This window comes from Narcine bancroftii, chromosome 4, assembly GCF_036971445.1.
Source record: "Narcine bancroftii isolate sNarBan1 chromosome 4, sNarBan1.hap1, whole genome shotgun sequence".
NCBI lineage: Eukaryota > Metazoa > Chordata > Chondrichthyes > Torpediniformes > Narcinidae > Narcine > Narcine bancroftii.
The window spans coordinates 227,466,905-227,493,750 of NC_091472.1; the positions used below are offsets into that span (position 1 = coordinate 227,466,905).

At 41.8% G+C, this 26,846-nt stretch overlaps 1 protein-coding gene and 1 long non-coding RNA gene across 3 annotated transcripts in view; both read left to right on the forward strand.

The window, feature by feature from the left end:
• Positions 1 to 22,476, forward strand: part of LOC138761674 (uncharacterized) — a 35,059-nt gene extending 12,583 nt beyond the window's left edge. Inside the window, exon 2 of the long non-coding RNA XR_011356424.1 lies at positions 21,989 to 22,476. This is a non-coding gene — a long non-coding RNA (uncharacterized lncRNA). The remainder of the gene's footprint in view (positions 1 to 21,988) is intronic.
• Positions 1 to 26,846, forward strand: part of slx9 (SLX9 ribosome biogenesis factor) — a 176,598-nt gene that overhangs the window by 76,030 nt on the left and 73,722 nt on the right. The gene's annotated exons all lie outside the window — the stretch shown is intronic.

Below are 26,846 nucleotides of genomic sequence, written 5' to 3' on the forward strand. Positions count from 1 at the left end.
TTGTCTATCATGTTTGCTTTGCAGAATTTTATGTGTATCTCAGTACATCTCAAGAACCAATTGTGGTATTTACTGGCCACAATCCTCTGGTGTTTTTGAATAAAATGAAGAACAAGAACAGAAGATTGTTAAACTGGAGTTTGATATTACAAGAACATAATCTGCAAATTATTCATATCAGAGGTTCAAATAATATTATAGCGGATTGTTTGTCAAGATGTTAAAATTGATCATGTATAAAATGCTCTCAACATTGTGACTTTATTATAACATGTATATATTGTGAATTGTTATTTTTAGTGATTTTGAAGATAGTTTAGTGTTATTACTGAATTTTAATTCAGAGTTTAAATTCCTTTAAAGAAAGGGAGGTGTTATGGATTATAATATTGGGAGGAATTTGTAAGATTTAGAGTAAGGTTACATACATACAACCAGCGTTGTCTCCGCTCCATCCTCAAAATTCATTGGAGCGACTTCATCACCAACATCGAAGTACTCGAGATGGCAGAGGCCGACAGCATCGAGTCCACGCTGCTGAAGATCCAGCTGCGCTGGGTGGGTCACGTCTCCAGAAAGGAGGACCATCGCCTTCCCAAGATCGTGTTATATGGCGAGCTCTCCACTGGCCACCGTGACAGAGGTGCACCAAAGAAGAGGTACAAGGACTGCCTAAATAAATCTCTTGGTGCCTGCCACATTGACCACCGCCAGTGGGCTGATATCGCCTCAAACCGTGCATCTTGGCGCCTCTCAGTTCGGCGGGCAGCAACCTCCTTTGAAGAAGAACGCAGAGCCCACCTCACTGACAAAAGACAAAGGAGGAAAAACCCAACACCCAACCCCAACCAACCAATTTTCCCCTGCAACCGCTGCAACCGTGTCTGCCTGTCCCACATCAGACTTGTCAGCCACAATCGAGCCTGCAGCTGACATGGACTTCTACCCCCCTCCATAAATCTTCGTCCGCGAAGCCAAGCCAAAGAAAGAAAACATACATACATACATTTTAAAACAGATCCTATTTGAAAGACTCACAAATTCATATTTAGTTACATGGCAGGAACTCTGGAGAATGCGATGCACATTTCACAAGTTGGTGCTAATCGAAATGATGTCATAAAATGAATGGATTGGAGTCAAACTGGCTACAAGTACCTTTCTGCAAAGTGCTCACAGAAAGGTCACGCCTGGGTTTTGTTTATCTAAGACAACATCTTGACCAAGAAGAACTCCTGTTGTTTGTTGAAGAAGTTGGGGGTTTTGCAAATGAGAGTGTCACATGGGTTTTCTGGCAGTTCCAGTTGGAGAGACAGAGAGACAGAGAGAGATAAGATAAGTTGAACAAGCTCTCTCAGCCAGTGTGGGTAACACTGAAAAGCAGCTGAACAGTACAAGCCAGGAAGAGCTGGTTGAAACTGATGAAAGCAAGTTCCAGAGCAGTAGATGGCTGGAAATGCTATCTGTCTGATGTTTCTCTTGGAATAAGGGAACTGAAAGGAACTCTGGTAGCTTGAAAAAGAAATTACCATCTGGAAAACCCTGATGGGGCAAGTTTCATCAGTGAGACCTTGAGGTGACTAATGGTGGTACCTCAATTGTGGAAATCCTGGAACAACAAATCTCTCTCTGCAAACCCTATAAGAACCTTTCTGAGCGATAAACATTTACCTTTCAAGCACCAAAGCCTGGTGAACTTTATACGTTAAATTCTGTGCACAGTATAAAAATTGCCTGCATCCAGAGAACTGGAAGAAGAAGTGAGATTGAACTGTGAACCAAAGAACTTTTCTTAAATTTACACACACATTACATACACGTGCACTTAGAATTAGAAGGGGGTTAATTTGGGTTAGTTAAGTGTAGAGATGAGTTAAATTTTGATTCTGTTTTCATGTTTAAAGTTGATAAAAAATAACTTGCCTTGTTGAATGTCTATTGCTGCTGGGTTTTGGGGTCCTTTGGGCTCGTAACAGGATGGAAGGCGTCCCCTTTGGCCCAGGTAACCTGATACTCCTGTGTGACATCTCCACCAGCAGCCCTCGCCCCATTGTCCCAGCTGCATGGAAGCACCAGGTTTTTGATGCTATGCACAACCTAGTACATTTAGCAATCCGTGCCACGGTCAAGTTGGTGGATAGCAGGTTTGTCTGGCACGGCCTCCGGAAGCAGATCAGCCAGTGGGCCAAGACCTGAGGACACTGCCAGTCCTCAAAAGTGCAGACTCACACAAAGGCACCCATGCAGACTTTTGAACCGGTGTGGCTCAAGTTCAGTTATTTACATAATTGATATAGTGGGACCACTACCTATTTCTCATGGGGAAAGATAACTGCTGACCATGGTCGACTGCTCCATGAGTTGGCCGGAGACAATTCAGCTGGCTGATGCCACCACAGAAATCTGTACGAGGGCACTCATGGGTGTCCAGATTCAGAGGTTCTAGAGCACCTAACCTCAGACATGGGGGCACAATTTACTTCTGGGCAGCACTGACTAACTTCCTGGGTACATAGCTCCTCCACACCACGGCATACCACCCTCTGGCCAATGGGTTGGTGGAGGGGTTTCACAGGCACTGGAAATCAGCCTTGATGTCCTGGCTCAAGGGTCCTAACTGGGTGGATGAACTGCCTTGCGTCCTGCTGAGGATTCACACCACACTGAAGGAAGATTTCAATGGCTTGGTGGTGGAGATGGTCTATGGCACACCTTTAATCATTCTGGGGGAGTTTCTGGTTCCTGACAAATGCTTGGAAGACTTGGCAGCCACCCTTGAGAACTTGCGGCGAAAACTGGGGGCTGTGGTCCCACTACAATCCCCACCATACAGCCAGCCCAAATACAACATCATTACATCAATATGTGTTTGTGCGAAGTGGCGCACATTGGCTGCCCCTACAACGACTCTACGAGGGGCCTTACAGGGTCATCAGGGACAATGGCTCCACTTACATCCTCGACGTCAGCAGTAAGGAGGAAACCTTTACTGTCGACTGCCTGTAACCTGCATATCTGGACTGTAACTAGCCAGTCTCCACTCCCCTGTGATACAGGAACAGATTGCCCAAATAAACAGGCATGGCCTGATCCCTAGTTCTGGGAGTGGGTGGGTCATAAAATGATCTGTGCACAGAGACGCGAACCGGCCCACAAAATGGCTGATGAATGCAGCGACTGTGCGTACCTGGGGGGAGGGTGGGATGACACCGGCCATCATCCCAGGTGACCTCCCGCATGGCGGGAAGACCATGAACTGTGGTGAGAATGCTGGCAAATTCTAGGCCAGCACTCTCTAATGACAAGGTGCCCTGACATCAGCGTTTGGGGCCCATATAAACGCGATGCCCAGTGCAATAAACCAGTCTCAGCTTCAAGGCTTTGACTTGTCATTCTTCTGCATGCTCGCATAGCATGAACACTACAACCCTTTACTTCCTACATATGCTGCGTGACCTGTTGAGTTTCTCCAGCACTTTTGTTGACCTTCCTTAACATGACTTTGGGGGTGATGGAGCTGATCCATAATTTTTTTTAAAATAAAAAGATCAGAAAATGCATGCAATGGTGTACACAGTCTGACCATAGGGAAAAAAAAATTGTCCAAATGTTAATTGGGGTCGTTCAGCTCATTCGTACAAGTCTGTCAATTCATATCTTTTTGTGGATTACTGTATGTAACTGAAGCCCTTTTCACACTGGCTAACCAGTAAATTGGCTGTTTACTGAACCGGTTAAAGAAGCAGTTTTTGCTATTCACAGAAGACCACTGTTAACCAGTTCTCTGCGTAATTTCACACTCATCACAAGGCATCCCTGGAGATCGAGGAGTCTATCTTCCACTGGTGATGTCTGAGTGATACATCTAGTGATGATGGATCTGCTCCAAATCCTGATCAACGTATTATGATCTTGTATTTAAAACAAATTAATCATGTCTAATTATTACATAATTAAGCATTATGAACAGCACAGTATGAGCCCTTCAGCCCCTGTTGTTGTGCCGACCTATATAACCCTTTATAAATTTATAAAGGACTGTGGGAATGTGGTAGTGGAAATAGTGGACAATTTCTAAAGACTGTGGGAAAGAATGAAGGTGGACCTCCCCTCCGTGAGTGCTCTGTACAAACAGTCTTTTCTCTGCTTTACTAAATTCTGGGAGGGCAGGTCTGCCATTGTGCGCTTGCTCTCTCTCTCTTTCTCTCTCTCTCTCTCTCTCTCTCTCTCTCTTTCTCCCCGCCCCCCCCACCCCGTGACTTTCCCATGGTCCTTTAGAGATTTATAAAGGTTTATATAGTTCGACAAAGTTTATACCTTTTAATCTTTTGTTTCCTTCATATTCCTGCACTCACGCAAAAATGTAATCAACACATCACTACTTTGTCCTTGGATAGTAGGTGTCCCTTTCACACTGGGCAAATCAGCACACAGGCATCAGGTGACCCCAGGGATGATGCAACCTACCTAGGTGGTCCATCCCAGGCATGATTGACGCCTGCATGCTGATTAAGGAGCTTTCACCCTGGGCCCTTAACCGGTATATTGGCCGTTAATTACTGGGACGAGGTGCCAGTGTGAAAAGGGCTTGAAACAGTCTCCAGTGATATCAGCAATGATTCACAAAATGATTTTTGGTGGGTTGGTGGGCCATTAGAAGGTTGGGGTAGGAGCTTAGCCTTTGTAAGCTTTGTTAGATAAACCATTAAAAATAAAACCTTTTTTTCCACTGGTTTAATGAGAAGGGGACCCATCATGCCTCAATAGGTTTGTATGTCAACTATTTTGCAGCCTTTTAACTTCCTAATCTGAGGGTCAGTCCTGAATGATTTCACTTTGCACTAACAGTTTTATGAAACCATGCCATTTTGCCTTTGACCTGTTTTTGTTACTGTTAATTATTTTGGGTACAATTGTAATGGATGCAGACCTATCAAATACCTATGGCTAATACATAGACTTTATTTCATGCTGTTACAATCAACTCCCCAGAATTTTCACAATCCACATTGCCCATCTTTTCGGTGCTGAAAAGCAAGTTAAAATATCAGTGATTTAACAGAGGTTTAACCTCGATCAGTTTTTGTCACTTCACAAGGGTGTTATTAAAAATTATTTGTTTACTACTCATGAAGTAATTGGGTAAGTGATCAAAGCTTGAACAGGGTTTTAAGAGTTATCTGAAGGATGGTATATTTGAGATAGTTGCACTAAGTTTGATATTTTAATTTGAACTGCGAGACAACTGAAGATGCTGGTAGGAAAATGATGATCAAGAATGTGCAAACAGACAGAATTGGAATGTCTACATTCCATATGATTGGAAGAGATTAGAAACTGAGGGATGAATCCTTGAAATTTGAATAAATATGATGACATGAAGCTAATATAGAATAGAGGGTAAAAAATTGGTCAGAAACATTTAGACAGGTAATCAAAAGTTTGATCAAAGTCATTGGTTGCGAGGAGTCACGTGATGGAGTAGTGGCCGGACGGTGAACTCCAGCCCTCTCCAGAAAAGTCGGGAAAAACAAGAGAAAACACAAAGGCACAGAAATAAAAGTTACAGAAAAGTGAGTATAAAGGTGGAAAGAAGATGGCGACAAAAAAAGAAAAATCGAAAGCAACGGTAAGAAGAGAGGAAGAGAAGACAAAGGAGGAAAAAGGTGAAGGCCTTACCTGTCTGAAGAGGCCCGCTGCGGAGAGAGAAACCCGCTCCCTCAGGTCGGTAAATAATGGACTACAAAAATGGCTCGCAGAGCCGAGTAAAAGTGCGCAACCGCGCATGCGCGAAGTATCGCGCATGCGCGATGCGAATGAAAAAAAACACACCAACGGGAGGGGGGACCAGCTGGGGAGTCGATCTCCACAGCCGGCAACGACAGCTGCAGAACACCTGCAGCAAGAAGAGACCACAGAAGACAATAGAAACAAGAAAGAAGAGGAGGAAAGGGCAACAAAGAAACAACAGATGGTCAACCCAGAGGAAGAAGAAGAGGAAGAGTATGATGAAATAGAAGAAGAAAAGAAAGGCAAGGTAAAGGATATACTTGCTCTTATTAAAGGATACATGGAGTCATTTAAAGAATGGCAAACACAGGAATTTAAGGATTTAAGAAAAAGAATAAACAACACAGAAGAGAAAATAAATAAAATGGAGATGACCTTAACAGAAATGGGAAAAAAAATGGACAAGATGGAAGAGCGGGCAGTAGCAGCAGAAATGGAGGTAGAAGACTTAAAAAAGAAATTGGAGAAATCTAATAAAAAAACTAAAGAGACACAAGAACTACTAGCTCAAAAAATAGATACAATGGAAAACCATAACAGAAGAAACAACATAAAGATAGTGGGCCTTAAGGAAGATGAAGAAGGCAAGAATATGAGGGAGTTTATAAAAGAGTGGATCCCTAAGACCCTAGGATGTCCAGAACTACAGCAAGAATTGGAAATAGAAAGGGCACATAGAGCATTGACCTCTAAACCACAACCACAACAAAAACCAAGATCTATTGTTGTAAAATTCCTAAGATATACTACAAGAGAAAAGGTACTGGAGAAGACAATGGAAAAAGTAAGAGAGGGCAACAAACCACTGGAGTATAAAGGGCAAAAAATCTTCATTTATCCAGATATAAGTTTTGAACTCCTAAAGAAGAGAAAAGAGTTCAATACAGCAAAGGCGATCTTATGGAAGAAAGGGTATAAATTTATACTAAAGCATCCAGCGGTATTGAAAATATTTATTCCAGGACAACAAAACAGACTATTCTCGGATCCAGAAGAAGCACGAAAATTTGCAGAACAATTACAAAAATAGACTGAGGGAGGAAGACGGGTAATGAGAGTTAAAATGATCACGATTGATATGTATGTGGGTAAAGACAAAAATAGACTGAGGGATGAAGACGGGTAATGAGAGTAAAAATGATCACGATTGATATGTATGCGGGTAAAGAGGTATAAGAGTGAATAGAGACAATGAGCATACATGAATGTATCTGTACTTAGAGGAAAATATAGATAGTATAGACAAGAATTAATAAGGGAAGGTAATGGAATAGAGAGAATAAGGAGGGAATTAAAAGAGTGACCTTTGTGACATATGAAAAGTGAAATCTTTTCTGGGGGAGGCGGGGTGGGGGGAAATAGCGGTCACTGCAAAATCAGTTGACGCTTGCGAGTAGATTCGCAAATCCAAATGGAGAGGGGAGATGTGGTTGTCCGACAAGGGTTAAAGGACAACTCAGGAGGTGAAGGGGAGATTGGGGATAAATAAGATAGAAATAGGAGAATAAGGATAATGTTGGATGTTGTAGGAATGTTGTCTTATAAAGAGTTGAAAATAAGAAAACAGAAATGGAAAAGGAGGAAAGGTAATGATGGAAAAATGGAAAGAGAAGATAAACAAAATATAAAAGGGCTATGCTGAACTATATGTCTTTAAATATTAATGGAATACATAACCAAATTAAAAGGAAGAAACTACCAAATTTAAATGAATAAATGTATTCCATTAGAAAAAATAACATATTGGTTAAGAAATAATATTGAAATAATCGAACAAGTATAGGAGCCTTACATTAAATACAATAGCGAAAACCTACCGGGGATAAACATTACCTAAGTTGATGGAAGGAGAAGGAAAGAAAAGAATGGACTCAGTAGAATTTCTGGTGTAATTTTGTTGAATGACAACATTGTCTGACTGGCTTAATGCAACCTAGATTGTATAACTAAAATGGATGAGAGGGGGGGGTGGGGGGGTGGTTTGGGAGGAAAGGGGGGGGGGAGAAAAAGTCACTGTATATGTGTGAAAAAGAAATAGTGTAAATCATGGCTAATGTGATTTATGGTGTAAAAAATAAAAAAATTTAAAAAAAAAAGTCATTGGTTGCAAACAACATGTTAAGAAGCGAAAGAGCAGGAAAGGCTTGAAAAGGGAATTTCAGAGTTTCAATGATGCTGTGAGAAGGAAATCATTTGAAAGGCAATACCTCCGACTGCAGCATTTTTTCAGTTTTTCCCTGAATCTGATACTGTCTGCTCATTTAAACTGACAAAATTGGTGTTCATTCTTCCTAGGATTCGAGGTCCTTGTCATCTTTCAATAATATAAAAGCTTCTAGTTATTTTAAAAATATGAAACCAATCCTCAACATTCAAATAATTAAAGCTGTCCTGGCTGAGAGGAATGTTTGGCATGTCTGGAATCTGTGAAGAATAAATACTGTGCATGTCTGAAATATTTTTGGCTGGCGCAGATGAATGGTTGTTTACTTTTTAAAAGTTGACGCTGTTGAAGGAGAAGATTGCCTGAGACAATGATTTAGAATTTTTTTTAATCAGTTGTTTTGTAATATTTTATTTAAGTTTTAAGGAAATACGGAATAAAGGACTCAATTAATACAATAATAATATAAAATTATAGAAAAACATCCAAAAAAAATAAAAAGGAGAGTCGCTCTTCTCCAAGTGTCACCTCCCCAGATTCGAAAGAAAAGGGGACAGACAGCAGAGAATAGAGGGAGATAAAATGAAAGAAAATAGAAAAGAAAAAGTAACAGGGGCAAGGTCTGACATCTCAGAGTCACATCATTTTAAAACTATTAAATTTCTAATAAAGAGTATACTAATTGACTAAATTAGCCAAGCAGTTGAGTTTGGGTCTGAGGTAAGTTTTTTTTTCTTACTCATTTCGGCGAATACAAGTGAAGAAAAGATTATTTTAACGGAGGTTTTTAAAAATTTTGTAACGGAGCTAATAAAGGGTGCATCCAGCATGAATCATGAGATTTCCACCCCCCCCCACCCCCCCAAAATCACAAATTAAGAAAATATTTAACTTCTGGTTTGTAATTAGTCGTTTACTTAATTTCCCATTTTCTGTTTAAAATGGGACAGATTATAAATGAGAAATTACACTTATTTACTGTGTTGAATGCTAATGCAGAGTGACATAGTTAAGTAACAAAGTGGGAAAATGGTTTTGTTGCTGCAGCCAGAGAAAACGGTAAAAGCTTATTTTTTTCAAAATGAAGTTTGTGACCTTCCGTTTCACGCAAAGAAGAAAAATGAGAGACCATATTATTTTGGTCACAATTTGCACGAGTATTTGGAAATTGTCATAATTAACAAGATTAATGAACAAGAGGCTTGGGTGTGCTTTTGAGAGACTTGTTGATGGTGCACAATGGCAACTGAAGAATTTAACTTAAGTTAATTAAATCTGCAATACAAAGAAAATTTATAATGGTGACTGAAATCTGCCTGGTTTACAAATGGGAAGGAAACCTGCTTCACATTCAGGTGAGCAGGAAAACGATAAAGATATTTCTTTGTTCTCGTATGGATAAACCAGGAAGTTGTCACTGCTGAAGAGAGGTTAGTGCTATTCAAATTAAGACCAGGCTCTCAATAAGAAATCAAAGTCTAAGCTCCCAAAGGCCATTGGAGACACCAAAAGACAGTATTCACAAGATCACAAGGAAAAGGAACAAAAGTAGACCATTCGGCCCATTCAGTCTGCTCTGCAAATCCACCCTGAGCTAAACTGTTCTCGCATGTAATTCCCAGCCTTTTCCCCATATCCCTTGATACCTTGACTAATTAGATACCTTTCAATCTCCCCCTTAAACTCCCCCCCCCCCCCCAATGATCTGTATGTGGCAATGAATTCCACAAATCCACAACCCTCTGGCTAAAGAAATTTCTCCTCATCTGTTTTAAGTGGGTACCTTCTAATTCTAAGTTTGTGCCCTCTTGTCCTGGATTCACCCACCAAGGGAAACATCTTGTTCTCATCTACTTTGTCTAATCCTTTCAGCATTCAAAATGTTTCTATGAGATCCCCTCTCATTTTTATAATCTCCAATGAAGAGAGTCCGAGAGTGGCTAAGCATCCCTCGTATGTTGGCCCTTGCATTCCAGGAATCGTCCTGGTAAATCTTCTCTGTACTCTCTCCACATTATTACATCCTTTCTAAGATAAGGGGCCCAAAACTGCACACGTTATTCCAAATGAGGGCTTACTAATGCCCCATAGAGCCTCATCAATACCTCTTTACTCTTGTACACTATTCCCCTTGAAATGAATGTCAAAATAACATTTGTTTGCTTTACTCCTGATCCAACCTGGTTGTTAATCTTTAGGTTATCCTGCATGAGGATCCCCAAGTCCCTTTGCACTTCAGAATTTTGGATTTTCTCCCCATCCAAATAATAATATGCCTGTTTATTTCCTCTTCCAAAATGTACAACTGTACATTTCTCAATATTGTATCTCATCTGCTATTTCTTTGCCCACTCTCCTAAGCTGTCCCAGTCTCTGCAACCTTTTTGTTTTCTTCAACATTTCCTACTCCACCAACTATCTTCGTGTCATCTGAAAACTTTGTCACAAAACCATTCAATCCATAATCTAAATCATCAATATTCATTGTAAAAAGAAGCTGCCCCAACACCGACCTGTGCGGAAAACTACTAGTAACCGGCAACCAACCAGAACAGGATCCCCTTATTCCTACCCTTTGCTTTCTGCCCATCAGTCAATGATTCACCCAATCTAATATCTTTCCGGTAATTCCATGGGCTCTCATGTTACTAAGTAGCTTCTTATGCGGCTACTTTTGAAAATTCAAATACAAAACATCCACTGCCTCTCCCTTGTCCATCCTACTTGAGATTTCCTCAAAAAATTCCAATATGTTGGTCTGGGAAGATCTTCATGAAACCATGCTGGCTTGGGCCTATCATGCCATGCATGTCGAGGTATGTCATAACCTTGTCCTTGAGGATCGACTCCAATAACTTTCTGACTTCTGATGTCAGACTAATTTCCTTTTTTTCTGCCTCCCTCCTGTCTTAAACAGCGGAGCTACATTTGTGACCTTCCAATCCTCCAGAACAATGCCAGAATCTATTATTTCTGGAAAATCAATTCCAATGCCTCTCTTGTTAGCCACATTTGTGCCATTTTTCCATTCATAATTTTCCTTTTTTCTTGGAATATATATATCCTGTGCTTTCTTTAATTCTTGTAGAAATATCATCCAATTCTGCTTTGCCATCCCCCCCTATCCAGCTTACTTTTCCATTCATCTTGGGCCAGTTCCTCTCATACCACTGTCATTCCTTGTTCCACTGAAAAATTGACACATTTGATACCAGCTTTTCTTTTTCAAATTTGAAAAAGAACTCTGTCATGTTATGATCACTACTTCCTCTGACTTCTATTACCTTTTATTCCCTAATCAACTCAATCACAAAGTTTGTGTCCCAGGACAACATGTGGCAACTATGGCAGAGAATGCAGAATACAAAGCAGAACCAGGAACGCAGAATGCAACAGCGCAATACTCCCTGATGAGGTGGACCTGTACTCTCTTCAAGCAGGAAGGAGACATCTGCATGTGTAACCGCAAGTGATGTTTCACCCATAGTCACTGTTGCTGAAGTCAGGGCTGCCTGGTGGCAAGAAAATGACTGGCCCAGATGGTGTCCTGGGATGTGCCTAAGAACCTGTGCAGATCATCTTGTGGACAAATATACAGACAGCTTTAATTTCCATACAACAGGCCAAAAGTTCCCACTATGAAGACCACTATCATGCAGTTCTGATGAAGAGCATAATAATGGGCTTAAATTACAACTGACTGATGGGTTTGACATCCACTATCATGGAATGCTTTGAGAGGCTGGTCATGGCCTCATTTCCAGCCTACCAACCAGCCTTGGCTTACTTCAATTTGCCTATTGGCCAAATAGGTCCAGCAAATGCCATCCCCCAAGTTCGAAGCTAGGTCCTAGAACATCTGGATCCAACAATGTGTTATGCTACTGTTCATAGACTATAGCTCTGCCTTCAATACTATAGATCCCAGCAAACATATTCCAAAACTTCAGGATCAAACCTCAGTGTTCCCCTCTCCAACTGGATCCTTGACTTCCTGTTCAACAGACCACAATCAATGGATATGGGTAACCTCTCCTCTGTGATAACATGCAACACCAGTGCTGCTCAAGGATGGGTACTCGGTCCACTGCTCTACTCCCTCTACATCCATAACTATACAGCTGAATAATGTTTCAACTCAATCTTCAAATTCTCTGACAATACAGCAGTGGTGGCCCAGGTATAAAATAATGATGAGTTGAATAACAGGAAAGAGAGTGAAAGTGTCATGGTGTGGTGCCAAGATAATAGCCTCTCTCTCAATGTCATTAAGGCAAATGAGATGATCACTAACTTAAGGAGAGAGTGCAGAGTCCACACCTGTCCACTTTAATGGTGCTGAAGTCGCATTACTTCTTCAAGTTCTTGAGAATAAATATCTTCAATATTCTGACCTGGGACAAGCACATTGGCACAACAATCAAGAAAGCACATCCACACCTCTACTTTCTTTGAAAACTATGTTTGGCATCTTCCCCCAGCCATTCAACAACTTCTACGGGTTCACCATCAAAAGCATACTTGCTGGATGCATTACAACGTTGTATGGGAGCTGCTCTGTTCTAGGTCAAAAGAAGCTCCTGAAAGTAGTGAATGCAGCTCAGAACGCAACAAAAACTTCCCTCCCCTCCGTGGACTCCATCGACATACTTTGGAAGTGTAGTTCAATCTCAACTGTCCTTTTAAAATGGCCCAGCAAGCTACAAAATTTAATCAGACAATCACATTACCCGTGATAAGATTGAAACTGCCCAAGGAAAAACACCTCCTATAGCTTTGGACCAGTAAAAGGCATTGTTAGCCCTGTTACCCTTGCAAAGTCCTGTTAATGAGCACCTGGTTTACAAATTGGAAAGCTAGTCTTTAGAGCAGTTGAGATGACTAGTTGTGGATATCTGAGCAAAACTATGCCATTTCCCTTTGATGTTCAATGATTTCACCATCACGGGTGTCAATGATCAAAACTCTGGTTTTGACATACTGAAAATGTAATAGGATGTCTCACAAGTTCTGTGGCTACAAATGCAGATCAAAATGAGTAACCAGCGGCAGGTGCTGAGCACACAACCCATGCTCAGAAAGTATTGCTTTTGTCTGCAAGTTAAAACTGTGACTTGCTGGATGTGTAAATCCAATGACACTTCAACAGATTGACACTGGACAAGGCTAAGAAGACAATTTGACTGGCACCCTGTCCTCTCTGAGCATTTACTATTGCCTTTAGCAGCATATGGAGGCTGCAGTGAGCCATGTGCTTTGCACATGGCATTAATTTGCTAAGACTTCCAGTACCAAATCCTAAACCCTTAAATCTGGCAGTCTGGAAGGACAAAGATAGAAGATAATATTGGAATGCCATGATTTTGGAGTCCCCCTCCAAATCATGTTTTCTTGCTTGCAAATACTTTCGGCACAATAGATCGTTTAACCTTGTTTTCTTTTCCTGTATCAAAACGCAGAAATGCTGGAGGATCTCAGCTGGTCTCACAGTGTCCATGGGAAGTCAAGATATATTACTGACGTTTCGATCCTGAACCCTTCCTCAAGGTATTAGTGAAAAAAGACAGGCATCTAAATTAAAGGCTGGGGAGAAAAGGGGAAGAATACAGACCAATAGGCAAAAGGTGTCAATTGGATATGATAAGAGGAAAGATGAGAATTGATTTTGGCTCTGAAAGGAGAGAGAGAGAGAGACAGAGCTTGAGGAAAGGAAACAGAGGAAAGAAGATGGGGGTGGTGGTTTCTAAGGGAAACTGGAGGTCGATATTAATGTCATCAGTTGGAGGGTGCCCAGATGGAAGATGAATTGGTGGTCCTTCCATTTGTGGGTGGTCTCAGTTTGGCATGGATAGATATAAGTCAGCAAGGGAATGGGGCAGGGAATTGAAATGGGTGGTCACTGGGAAATCCATACTATTGCGGACAGAGCTCAATGAAGCAATTTTCCAGTCTGCATTGTCTTTTTCACTCAAACTTTGAAGGGCTTAAGCCTGAAACGTCAGTAATATATCTTTACCTTTGGACACTGCAAAACTGGCTGAGTTCATCCAGCATTTTTGTGTTTTGACTATAGTCACAGCCTCTTTAGACTTGCATGTTTCTTTTTTTTTCCCCTGTGCGTTGAACTCATCAAATCTTGCATCACTTTTCAGCCTGTTTTCTGGACTAGATTTTTAACTGTAGGCAGGGAAGTTGTGCTACGTGCATAGAAATGAGCTGCTGACATGGAGAGGGTGAGGTATATGGTATGATCCTAACTGAAGAACTTCTAACATTCATGTTTTCCTTGCACTCACATGGTTCAGATGGAGTCTGAAGGTCATGCTGGAAATTGGTTCAAGGTTGAGTGAAAGGTAAATTGTATTGAAAGCAGAAAACGGCAATAGAACATGTGTTCCTTGTAGTAGAAGTATCTCTCACAAGGGCGGTTGATTAATAGAAAAGATGTGAAAAAATTCCTTCTATTATCAGTGCAGCAGACAAGAGCTTTCAATGCCTCTCATTTCCTTAAAGTCCAAGTGATGCTTGCCTTTTTGTTAGCTACATGGAACAGTCTTTGTTCCAAACCTATTTCGGTACCACCCCCAACTCTTCCTCTGTTACATTGATTATTTTATTTGGGATGCTTCTTGCATCCATGCAGAACTCGTCAATTTTATCAACCCAACAAGCCTTCACACCAATGCAATGTTCGGACATCTCTCCCCTTTCAGATCTCTCTCTATCTCAGGAGATGAGAAAAAAAGCTAAAAAGAAAAACAAAATGGCGGTGTTGCCGCAGTGGCTGTAATGGCAGCGTTGCTGCTGGTGTGAACCCAGGAGAGCAGGGAGCAGAGACACACCACTTCTCCGCAGGGTCCTGCTCCCTAGTCGTGATACCGACAGCTCTATACAAGCTTTAAACAGCATGTTAGAGGAGCCAATTTTTTTTAAACATCCTGTAACCTTGGAGATCTATGCCCAAGATGGCAGCACCTGTGTTTGGCAGAGGACAACAAGGGGTTGTAGACTCTAAGGAAGCAGTGCATAGGGCACCAGAAGTAGGAGGAGGAGAAGTATAGTAGATGACCCTACGTGAAAGTGACAATGGCAGTGGACCAGCGAGGAGCTCAGCAGCTGAAGAATCCACATGTGGTGTGGGTTGATGGAGATGGGCTCAGCCTGGATTCGAGAGGGTTCTGGTAGCAAAAAGGGCACCCAAAAAGCCTCCGGCACTTAAGGCTTCCTGATTGTGTCGTACGTTTGGATTGGAACTCGGGTTGCCGATGATTTGAATTGGAGTGAGTGTGGCTGCAGAGGCTGCGGGAGCACTAGAGGCGAATCCACGGACAGGAGGAGTTTCTGAACAGGCTCTCTTTTGCTTCTCATTCTCTCATTGTTAGGGATATTGGGCAATGCTCATGGCGAATCTTTGTTAGCCTTGAGGCAGGCAAAAGATAAGTAATTTCATGTATATTACATTTTTTTGTCTTATTACATAACCATAAAAGGATCATGAAATTGTGTACTGATATTTACAAGCCCACTGACTCCCACATCTACTCGGATGAGAATCATCGATCAGAATTAGAATTTATTGTTACAAAATTTGTTGTTTTGTGGTAGCATCACAGTGCAAACATTCATATAAACCACCTTACAAAATAAATAAAAATAGGGCACAAAAAGTCAAAGGCAGTGTCTTTGGTTCATTGATCATTCAGGAATCTGATGGCAGTGAGGAAGAAGCTGTCCTTGTGCTGCTGAGTGCTCGTCTTTAGGATCCTATACCTTTTTTCCGATGGTTACAGAGTGAAGAGAGCATGACCTCTTAAGGATCAAGACTGCTTTCTTAAGACATTAATTCTAGATGGCATCTAGGAGTGAAGTCTGGTCCCCATGATGTCGCAGGCTGAGTTTTTTTTTGTCCTATGTATTGACATCTCTGAACCAGAATGCACTCCAGGGTAACACCTGTAGTTTTCAAGAGCATACCAAACTGCTTCATACACCTCAAAGTATAGCCGCTGGCGAGCCTTCTTTGTGATTGCATTGACATGGAGGCTCTAGGACAGATCCGTGGAGTTGTTGACACACAGGAATTTGAAGTTCTAGTCCCTCTCTACTACTGAGCCCTCGATGAGGACTGGGTCGTTTTCTCCTGACTTCCTCCTGCAGTGCACAATCATCTCTTTGGCTTTGCTAACGTTGAGCTCAAGGATATTGGCGTGACACTTCTAAACAAACTGATCTATCTCCCACCTTACGCTTCCTCATTGTCGTTTGTGATTCTGCCAACAACTATGGTGTCATCGGCAAATTTGTAGATAGCATTGTAATTTGCCTGGCCGCACAATCATGGGTGTATAGTGAGTAGAGCAGTGGGCTAAGCATGCATCCTTGGGGTGCGCTTGTGTTGATCATCAGTGAGGAGGAGACGTTGTTTCCAATTTGTACTGACTGTGGTCTTCTTATGAGGAAGTCAAGGATCTAATTGCGGAGGGGGTTCCAAGGCCCAGGTTTGGAGCTTTTTGACCAGCACAGAGATAATAATGGTGTTGAAGGCTGAGCTGTATTTGTTGAAGAGCATCCGTATGTATGAATTGCTGTTTTTGAGATGATCCAGAGCTGAGCGGAGATCCAGCAATATTGCATCTAATGTGTAAAGAATGTGACAACAGGTGAACTGCAGTGGGTCCATATCTTTACTTAGGTGTTAATTCTGGCCATAACCAGCCTCTCAAATAATTTCATCACTATAAAAGCTAGTACTACTGGGCGATAGTCGTTGAGGCAGCTCAGTCCGCTCTTCTTGGGCACTGGGAGGATTAATGCCCTTTTGAAGCAGGTGGGAACCTCTGACTTCAGCAATGAGAGTTGAAAATGCCCGTGAAAACTCTGCCTGGTTGGTTGGCACACATTTTCAGTGCCCTGCCAGATGCGCCGTCCGGGCCTGACGCCTTGCGAGGGTTCACACTCTTGAAGGATGCTCTGATGTCGGCCTCAGAGTCAGATATCACAGGGTCCTCGGCCTTTGCAGGGATTCTAGTGGGCACTGTTGGGTTCTCCTCAAAGCAGGCATTGGTGTTCAGCTCATTGGGTAATGATGTATCACACCCATCTATGGTGTTCACCCTCACTTTGTAGGTTGTAATGCCATAGCTGGCTTGTTTCTGTCACTGTCTCTAGCTTTCTTTGGAATTGCCACTTTTTTCAGAGTGGACCTTTTGCAGGTTGTACCTGGATTTGTTGTAGAGAACTGGATCACTGGCCTTAAATGCCCTCAACAGGTTGCAAATCTTCTGATTCACCCAAGGCTTCTGGTTGGGGAACTCACGGTATGTGCACATGGGCACACACTTGTCCACGTAGGTCTTGATGAAGTTGGTGACACATGTTGCATATTCATTCAAGTCTAAGGTTGAGTTCTTGAATATGGTCCAGTCCACTGATTCAAAGTAGTTCTGCAGACACTCCTCCTCCTCTCTCGACCATATTTTTGTTGTCTTCACCACTGGTGCTGTGGCCTTCAGTCTCTGCTTGTATGCTGGGAATAGAAGGTGGTCAGACTTACTAGTGCAGTCATGGTATGGCTCGGTAGGCATGGTGGGGTAGCAGTGATCAAGTGAATTGGCTTCTCTGGTATCTCATGTGCTGTGTTGGTGGTAGTTGATTAGATGATCAGGAAGGCATCAGGGTGTGCTATCTTATGACTGCTATTCACAGTGCTCAGTCTCTCCACTGCCAACCTGATTTTAGCCTGGAGTGCAATGTACACTGTGACCAGGATGATGGCAATGAACTCCCTCGGCTGGTAGAATGGGTGGCATGACATCCTTTAAGGTTGCCATCCCTTTCTTCTAATTTCTCTGCCTCCATCACATCTGCTTTCATGATTCTATTCTAGGACATCTATTGTGGTTAATAGAGCCATCTTCTGTGTTTCCTCCATTTCTTGCAGTTTCGTTCTTGCCTCTCATCCTTCCAAACAGAACAGGGATAGGGTTCCTCAACCTTGTCTTTCACCCCACCAACCTCCACATTCAGCACAGCATCCCCTGTCATTTCCACCAGTTGGAACATGATCCCACCTATCAGATACATCTACCCCACCCTACCCTTATCCACCTTCCACAAGGATCACTCTTTTCATGATATCTTTATCTGTCATCCCTTCCCACCTACCTTTCCGTGACCCCTGGTACTTTCTCCTGCAAGTGTAGCATTGACTCTTACACCTCCTCCACGGTCCTAAACAGCCCTTCCACATGAGGCAGAAATTCACGTGAACCTCATCTACTCTATTCAGTCCCCCTGATATATCCTCCTCTACACCAGTGAGACCAAGTGCAAACTTGTTGACTGTTTCACAGAGCATATATGCTTGGTCTGCAAAATCCATCCTGAGTTTCCAGTGGCTGCTATTTCTGCTCCATTCCCACACTGATCTATCTGTATTGGGCTTTCTCCACAGCTGAATCCCATTGTAAACTGGAGGAACCACACCTTCTGGCCAGTGACCACTTTCCCCTTTCTCTCCCCTCCCTATTTTCATCTCCCTTTCCTCTTTTGTTCCATCCCCTTCTCCCCACTCGATTCTTCCACTCTGCATGCAATCAGCAAATGTTTCAATTTCTTGACCATTTAAACAGTGCAGATAAGATACTAATCATTGGAGCAACTGAAATTGTTATAATCATTGAGTTCAGCTAAGGATGGATGGATACTTCTCTATCACGAAGTAAAATAAATGTCTTGTACCTTGAACGAGGGCTCAGGCCCAAAACATTGGTTATGTATCTTTACCTCCTATTTGGATGCTACGATACTTGCTGAGTCCCTTTACCTTTTCTGTATTTTCACTGCAATCACAGTAGCCCCTTAGCTCTATAAAAGGTCCAAAGGTGGATAGACTGCTTGAATACTGTTCCAGGTTCCATCTGCCTGGGGGGTACACTTTGAGGTGGAGTGAAGTCGCTCCACCCTCCTCCATAAAAGGATTTCCCGTGAAAGTGGCTACAAAGGGACGGGCTGATGAAGTCACGATGATGCTGTCAGCCCACGACTCAGGAGCCACCACTCAGGGCTCCCACGGTGATTGGTGCTGGGGACAGCACGGGATGCCATTGATTATGGAAGGGCTGAAGGCCATCGTGTGCGTGTCCCACTATGGAGCTCAGCCTTAGTTCTGGTTTTGGTCACATTTTATTAAAATGCCTAGATTAAATACCACAAAAAGCAGAAAATCAGATCAATTACAAAAATGAAATGAATGCTAATTTCAAGTAAAATACTGAAAGTCCGTGCTAATTGTGATTTTTTTTTTTAAATGCTCATATAAATGGTTCATATATTTTTCCTCATATTTAGAATCACTTGTTTCTGAACAATTTGTCAGTCTTAATTAACAGGATATTTCTATTAAAGCTTCCAGCACCATTTTGGTGTGATTCTGTGACCCAAAGAGTTTCCAATTGTTCTTCCCCTAGGGGTATGCCTCCATTTCCCTCCTGCCACCCAGAAATGTCCTCAGGTTTTTTAATGAGAACCTCTTTTTGTTTTATGTGGGAGTCAATGGCCATCTTTGTTACTTATAATTCCCCCACGCAGCTGGAACCTCTCTGCATTTTCCAGGCACTGGCACTGACACAAGAGTGGTTCCAGCTGCATGGAAGATTATGGGTATTTAAGACGGCCATTGCTTCTGCCACCATGGAATGGTGGAATGGCCCCAAAGGGGCCCAGTGAGGTGCTGGAGCGGCGCTCTGGTGAGCTCGGGCAGCCCTGCACCCCTGGAAGAAAGTAAGTTTTAACAGGGGTTGGAGGGGGAGACGCAATTTCAGTGCTTACATCGTCCGCTTTCCCTTCTCGGAGTGTGTGTTTTCACGTCACGGTGGCGGGCAATGCTACTGCACCACTCGCCCACCTCTTCAGCTCTGGAAGCCGGCTCCCGACTCAGCTGTACATAAAGGGCATGGCATGCAGGATCCGCTTTATAGGTCGTCACCATAAAAGGTATAATTGTCTTTTCTTGACTTGAGCTGGCTATAATGTGGGATTTCACTATATATATAAAAAAAAAGGCCTAGTGTCTGTAGATTTTCGTGTTTCACAATAATAAATGTCTACTTGTTTTCATTGTTGGGGAAAATTGAGTGGCAAAGCAAAGGTTCCTTGCACTAACTTTAATCATTGTAATCTTTGCAGCAATGTGTTGTGTTTGATGGTGATGGCACTGAACAGTAATTGTGCTGCTGCATCTTGTCTTTTTAAGTGCTATGAAATCTGCATTTACATGTAGGTGTTGAACCACTTTGGATTATAATGAACTTAACAATGACCCAAGTTGAATATTGGCAAATGTCTGGGAGGAGGTTGCTTCAAAGCTGTAAAAGGTTCATGAACTGCAGTGAAAAAAACATTAATTATAATGTATAACTGTAATTATTTAAAGGAAATTAGATACTCTCCTGGTGTAAGGTGGAAGAGTTGTTTTGTAAATTCTCATCTTCAGTCACCATTCATTGCCCTCAAAACCTTCTAACCACACTGACAATCCAGTGATGTTCAATACGGTAAAACTTGCTACCAGATTAGACGTCACTTTAAGCGGGACATGGCATCACTTCATGGTCCTTTAAATAACAATCACTTATTTGCACCTTCAGTCACTTATCCTTTTTTTTAAAATACATGGCAAACTAAAGGTATCAAATGTCTTCAAGATTTTTAAGGATGAAGTGCTCAGCAGCTTCACTTCTCCGTCACACATGTATGGCTGACCTGCATCACACTTATTTCACTATTTTCAGATTTGACACTATTTTGAAGTCTTCCCAAACTTCCCTCAGTTACCTGAGGATCTAGTATCACCTAATCCGTGAGTGAGAGATATAATTTCAAAAATTTATAGCTCTATTTTGATAATTAAAATTCATTTACTTTCCAAAATAAAGACAGAATGGGAGCAAGAAATGGAAATTGAGGAGAAACTGTGGGAAGAGGCTAATGAAAGAATTTGTTCTCCCACCTCCTGTGCTCACATGGGACTTGTTCAGTTCAAGGTACTGCACAGGGTTCACTTTTCTAAATCCAGACCATAGGCCATTTATCCTAAAACAGAGGACAAATGTAATTGGTGTAATGGCTCCCTTTGCCACCTCAGTGCCCCAAAATACAAGGGTTCCGGAGCAGAGGTTTCAGCATACTATCTGAAATATTTAAAAATTTTTGAAATATTTTTATTGATTTTATTCAAGGATACAATTCAATAAAATACCATGGACAGTTACACAAACTAAGTAAGATAACACACATAAATTGTAAATCATATCCATAATTCATATTCTAAAGAGTACAGGTACACAATCCTTTACCCGGACATCTAAAATCCGGAAAGCTCCAAAATCGGCAAGTGGGGAGAAAGGCGGGAGTGCAAGTCGGGCGGGCGAGGGGGGAAGACCGGGAGCGCGAGTCGGGCGGGCGAGGGGGGGGAAGACCAGCAGCACGAGTTGGGCGGCTGGGAGATCAGCAGCACGAGTCGGGCGGGCGACGGGGGAGACCGGCAGCGCGAGTCAGGCATTCAGGAGACCAGCAGTCTGAGTAGGGGGGGGTGGGGGAGACAGCATGGCAACTGGAAGGGGATGGGGGTGGATACAGCAGCACAATTAGGGTGGGCTTAAATCTGACTTTCTGAAATTCGGAGCACACTGTCCCCCAAGGATTCCGGATAAAGGATCGTGTACCTGTATATACTTTTTGAGAAAAAACCCTCTAATAATGCAAAAAAAAAGAGGAAAGAAGAAGAGTTGAGGAGAAAAACTCTAACCCCTGACCTAACCGCAATGCCAGATGCTGTTTATGACTGAAGACTGAAGTAAAACGAAGGTTAAAAAAGTTAATATAAGGAATGTGGAAAAGATACAAGTCAGACAATTTGATTACATTGGAGTAAAATTATAAAGTAAGATCATGAGTCGTAAATGATCCCATAACTTCTGAAATCTTATATTTGAATTATGAATTGACTTGGGAATCTTTTCCATATTCAAACAGGACATGATGTCGCATAAAGGAAAGGCAAAAGAAATGGCACGATTCTGAACCAGAGATAGAGGAGAATCATTCCCTCCCGTTGAGCGGACGAGGCCACCAAAGGATTCGGTGTTAAATCGATATTAAACATTGTTGATAATGTATGGAAAACCTCTCTCCATTATCTTTCTAGACAAGGACAAGTCCAGAACATATGAATAATGACGCTTTTCCGCTCTTGCACCTGGCACACCAGAGACTCATATTGGAATAAAAGCGAGACAATTTTTAGCCTTCTACAAATGTGCTCTTTGAGGCACTTTGAATTGTATGAGACAATGTCGAGCACATAACAAAGCACTGTTAACCAACTGAAGAATTGAGTCCCAATCCACATCTGATCTAGTCAAGTTTAAATCGTGTTCCAAGCATTTTTGATTTTAACTATGTCTGATTTAGACATAATAATTTCTCGTAAATAATAGATATTAAACATTTCTTCTTCTTTGGCTTGGCTTCGCGGACGAAGATTTATGGAGGGGGTAAATGTCCACGTCAGCTGCAGGCTCGTTTGTGGCTGACAAGTCTGATGCGGGACAGGCAGACACGGTTGCAGCGGTTGCAGGGGAAAATTGGTTGGTTGGGGTTGGGTGTTGGGTTTTTCCTCCTTTGCCTTTTGTCAGTGAGATGGGCTCTGCGGTCTTCTTCAAAGGAGGTTGCTGCCCGCCGAACTGTGAGGCGCCAAGATGCACGGTTTGAGGCGATATCAGCCCACTGGCGGTGGTCAATGTGGCAGGCGCCAAGAGATTTCTTTAGGCAGTCCTTGTACCTTTTCTTTGGTGCACCTCTGTCACGGTGGCCAGTGGAGAGCTCGCCATATAACACGATCTTGGGAAGGCGATGGTCCTCCATTCTGGAGACGTGACCCACCCAGCGCAGCTGGATCTTCAGCAGCGTGGACTCAATGCTGTCGACCTCTGCCATCTCGAGTACTTCGACGTTAGGGATGAAAGCGCTCCAATGAATGTTGAGGATGGAGCAGAGACAACGCTGGCGTATTAAACATTTATGATAAGGCATTAAGCTTAAAAAAAACTCATCTACTCTTGAGAAATTAGAAATATGATTCAAGAAAATTCCAGACTTTCAAATATCTAAAAAATTGAAATTTTGGCAAGTTAAATTTACCAGTAATCTGTTCAAATGATGCAAAATATCCATCAATGAATAGATCCTTATAGCTTAAAGCACACGATCTGAAATATTTAAAGTTAATTTGCAACCCTGCCCATTGACTGCAATATTTACAAACCTATTACCCTATTAATCTTGTTACACTGTAAGTCTGATAGGAGTTCCCTGACTACATACTGGATTAAGGATATCAATTTGTTTATTAAATTCCAGAAAATCAAATGCACATTAAGCGGGTCCACTGGAAAATTTGTCCATAAATGGCAGTCCTTTATGCATTATTTTTCTGAATTATGAATGCTTTGAAGAAATAAGTAACAAAATTAGTTAATGTTCCTCTCCTTGACCATTAAATCTATGTTTTATAGTTTCATAATTTTGGAAGCTGTCCCATTATGCATGGTTCACATAATATCTTCCTGCGTCAAGGCTAGAATGACTGGGCTTGTACTCGCTGGAGTTTAGACAATTAAGAGGAGATTTAATAAAACGTTCAAAATTCTTAAGGGATTTGACAGGCTAGATGCAGGAAGATTGTTCCCAATGTTGAGCAAGTCTAGAACCAGGGGTCACAGTTTAAGGATAAAGGGGAAGTCCTTTAGGACTGAGATGAGGAAGAATTTTTTCACTCAGAGGGTGGTGAATTTATGGAATTCTCTGCCACGGGAAGTGATTGAGGCCGGTTCCATAGTTATATTTAAGAGAGAGTTAGATTTAGTACTTGTGACTAGGGGGATCAGGGGATATGGAGAGAGAGCTGGAACAGGGTACTGATCATGGATGATCAGCCTTGATCAAAATGATTGGCGGTGTAGGCTTGAAGGGCCAAATGGCCTACTCCTACACCTATTTTCTATGTTTCTATTCTTGTGATTCTCCAAACTGATAGGACAAATGCATCTTCTGCCCAAGAGATTGAAGCAGGATTGTCTGACTATTATTAGCTTTTCCTGTCCTCGGAAATTTTCTGTTCTTATCTTTTTTTTTAAACTCCATTTTGACATTCTCCTAAGATCAGAGTTAAACAAGAAAATCTGCAGATGCTGGGATTTATTGCAATACACAAATGTGCTGAAGAAATTCAGCAAGTCACACAGCATCCACAGGAAGTAAAGGGTAACAAAGATTTCTGGCCTGGGCCCCCCGGCCTGAAATGTTATTTATCCTTTACTTCCAATGGTTGCTGTGTGATCTGCTGAATTTATCCAGCATACGGTATATTGTTATCCAAAGATCCTTTGCATCTGAAAGCTTTTTCTCCTTATTGGTTGTTAAGTCCTTCTACAACCCTTTTCTGGACCAGTATAAGTTTCAACTAGGATGCACAATAATGAGTGCTCAAATAATCCCAGGAGATGAATCAAAATTAATGTGTTAGCATTCTCAGCTTCGACTGGAGCATTTTAATTGTTGGCCAGAATGTTGCCAAGGAAGCAGTTTAATTCACCAGGGTCACGGGAAACATTAATATTGTGCAAGCACTTCAAGTCTGCTCAGCCCAGCTCCAATAGAGGTCATGGCTGATCTCCTGTATCCACACCAATTTTTGGATCTAACCCCAAATCACAACCTAGCCAATTTGGTTTTTAGTAATGCGTTTATTGATGGAAAATATTAATTACTTGGTATTTCTCCTCATTTTGGCCTAAATGATTTGTGCCTTGTCTTAAGGCTGAAACCCCTCAATCTAGAATTCTCGACTCTTCAGCTCAGGCTATTATCCTTCCCATATCTAACCTATTAAGCCATCTAAAATTCTCTTTCACTGAGATGATCTTTCATTTTTCGAAACTCCTAGAGAAGGGTTCTGCCTGCTCAGTCTTTGCCTAATTAACAGATTTGCTACCCCAGAGCCAATCCTGTGAATCTTTGCTGCACTTCCACTTCAGTAGGATTTTTTTTAAGGTAAGGAGTCCAAAATTGAGCATAATTTAATTTAATAAATAATTTAAAGATACACCACAGTAACAGGCCTTTCTGGCTCCCACAGACCAAATACACCCTTGTAACCAATTAACCGACTCTCCTGTATGTCTTTGGAGTGTGTGAGGAAACTGTAGCGCCCAGGGGAAACCCATGTAAACACAGCAAGAACTTACAAACTCCTTACTAACGACACTGTGTTTGAACCAGGGTTGCTGGTTGTGCTATCCAGAACAATAATGCTCCAGGATATGGTCTTGCTAAGCCTATATACTAATGTAATGAGATATAATTCTTGCATTCAAAACCTCTTTCAATAAAAAGCAATGAGCTGGAGGAGTCACGTGATGGAGTAGTGGCCGGACGGTGAACTCCAGCCCTCTCCAGAAAAGTCGGGAAAAACAAGAGAAAACACAAAGGCACAGAAATAAAAGTTAAAGAAAAGTGAGTATAAAGGTGGAAAGAAGATGGCGACAAAAAAAGAAAAATCAAAATCAACGGTAAGAAGAGAGGAAGAGAAGACAACGGAGGAAGAAGAAGGCATTACCTGTCCGAAGAGGCCCGCTGTGGAGAGAGAAGCCTGCTTCCTCAGGTCGGTAGAAATAGGACTACAAAAATGGCTCGCTGAGCCGAGTAAAAGTGCGCAACCGCGCATGCGCATGAAAAAAAACACACCAACGGGAGGGGGGACCAGCTGGGGAGTCGATCTCCACAGCTGGCAACGACAGCTGCAGAACACCTGCAGCAAGAAGAGACCACAGAAGACAATGGAAACAAGAAAGAAGAGAAGAAAAGGGCAACATAGAAACAACAGATGGCCAACCCAGAGGAAGAAGAAGAGGAAGAGTACAGTGAAATAGAAGAAGAAGGGAAAGGCAAGATAAAGGATATACTTTCTCTTGTTAGAGGATACATGGAGTCATTTAAAGAATGGCAAACACAGGAATTTAATGATTTAAGAAGAAGAATAAACAACACAGAAGAGAAAATGAATAAAATAGATATGACCTTAACAGAAATGGGAAAGAAAATGGACAAGATGGAAGAGCGGGCAGTAGCAGCAGAAATGGAGGTAGAAGACTTAAAAAAGAAATTGGAGGAATCTAATAAAAAAGCTAAAGAGACACAAGAACTACTAGCTCAAAAAATAGATATAATGGAAAATTATAACAGAAGAAATAACATAAAGATAGTGGGCCTTAAGGAAGATGAAGAAGGCAAGAATATGAGGGAGTTTATAAAAGATTGGATCCCCAGGATCCTAGGATGTCCAGAACTACAGCAAGAAATGGAAATAGAAAGGGCACATAGAGCATTGGCCTCTAAACCACAACCACAACAAAAACCAAGATCTATTTTAGTAAAATTCCTAAGATATACTACAAGAGAAAAGGTACTGGAGAAGACAATGGAAAAAGTAAGAGAGGGCAACAAACCACTGGAGTATAAAGGGCAAAAAATCTTCATTTATCCAGATATAAGTTTTGAACTCCTAAAGAAGAGAAAAGAGTTCAATACAGCAAAGGCGATTTTATGGAAGAAAGGGTATAAATTTATACTAAAGCATCCAGCGGTATTGAAAATATTTATTCCAGGACAACAAAACAGACTATTCTCGGATCCAGAAGAAGCACGAAAATTTGCAGAACAATTACAAAATAGACTGAGGGATGAAGACGGGTAATGAGAGTAAAAATGATCACGATTGATATGTATGTGGGTAAAGACAAAAATAGACTGAGGGATGAAGACGGGTAATGAG